This window comes from Heteronotia binoei, chromosome 21, assembly GCF_032191835.1.
Source record: "Heteronotia binoei isolate CCM8104 ecotype False Entrance Well chromosome 21, APGP_CSIRO_Hbin_v1, whole genome shotgun sequence".
NCBI classification, from domain to species: Eukaryota; Metazoa; Chordata; class Lepidosauria; order Squamata; family Gekkonidae; genus Heteronotia; species Heteronotia binoei.
In genome coordinates, this window is record NC_083243.1 from 56,938,043 (window position 1) to 56,939,767 (window position 1,725).

Below are 1,725 nucleotides of genomic sequence, written 5' to 3' on the forward strand. Positions count from 1 at the left end.
TGCCTCAGGTTAATCTCCTGATCTGTGAGAACTAGACCAAAAATAGTAAAGCAGTTTTCATTGAACATGCTATATCAGGGGTAGACAAACTGTGGCTCTTTCACACTTATTGTGTGGCTCTCGAAGCCCCCACCGCCCTGTCAGCCAGCTAGGAGAAGGCATTTCTCTACATAAATCTCTTCTTCAAGCCAAACCAACCAGAGGCTTGGAGAATGCATTTAAAGTTAACATTGCTTTCTTTCCACCTTTCCCTCCCTCCCCCATCCATTTGCCTTACTTCTTCCGTCTTGTGGGTCTCAAACAACTGACATTCATGTCATGCGGCTCTCAGACATCTGACATTTATTCTATGTGGTTCTTATGTTAAGCAGATTTGGCCACTCCTATGCTATATAAACGAAGCGCTGGTCTATACGCGCTGCAGAGTGGGACGGTACACTGTAGCCTTCATACCGATGCCATTTTCGGAATCCAGCAAAATACCAGGCAAATATTTTTTTTAATCTAGTTTATTAAAGAAAGGATCTAGTACAGACCTCTCTCTGCTTCACTAGTCGTCAACCTTCAACTTTTTTTTATGGTAGAGGAGCACACAGAAAGGTTACGTCGCCCTTAGATTTCCCTATGCCTGCCAACACGGCGTTTCAAAGTCCAAATGTTTTTAATTAAATAGAACTCCTAAGAACAGCAGGACGCATTGGGATGTCAAGTAAGCACTCCAGCTGGGCTTTGCCGGTGCCTGTGCCTATCTATATTTCAACCTATGGGATCCAGTAAAAAAAAAAAATTACAACACACGTGTCTCCATTCATGCTTACAATATAGAATCGGTGTAGTCCTACACACAGCTGTATCCTTGTAAATCCGTCGAAGTTAACGGGCTGGGTGGTAACTTGTAACTAAGTTAAAGACTGTAGAAAGCGTTCCCTCTCTGACTGTGAGCACACACACTAAATAATGCACTTTCAAGACACTTTCCAACTGGATTTTATTGTGTGAACTGGCAAAATCCCGTTGGAAGGTGCATTGAAAGCGGATTGAAATTGCATTATTTAGAGTGTGATTACAGCCTCTCTCTCTCCCTCCCCCCTCTCTCCCTTTCTCTCTCTCGTGTTTTATCAATAGGTGGGCTGCAAAAGTAGATTAACCTCGCTAGATTATGTTCCTGTATTAACAACATTATCTAGTATCACCGTATGAATATTTTGCACCGGAAAATGGAAGCTAAATCCGCTTCAGTCGCTGTGTGTAGTCATCAACCTCTGTAAACAGAGGAACTTTTTTTTGGGGGGGGGGGAGATTGCTGAATGGGCGATCCAAGAGAGTCTTTTCATGTTGATATACACACACTAGATTAAACCTAACTCCTCCAAACTAGTTACTTACTAAAACCACTCATTGCATTTGTTTACAAAAAAATTAAAAATAAAACTCTTCCTCCAAGGAGGTGGGGTGGTGCACATGATTTACACATCCTCTGTTTTATCTTCACAACAACCCTGTTAGGTAGGTTAGGCCAAGACATAATTATTGTCTCAGTTTCAGGGCAAGCGGGATTTAGAATTTAGATTCCGATCTCCTCGGACCTAGTCCTAGGCTCTAATCCGTAAACCACAGCGGTTTTCTAGTTTAGTATATGTAGCAGCCCTAATAGCCCAGTCTAGCCAGATCTAGTTAGAACTCGGAAGCTAATAAAAATGGAAGGCAACGGAGCATGGCAAAGTT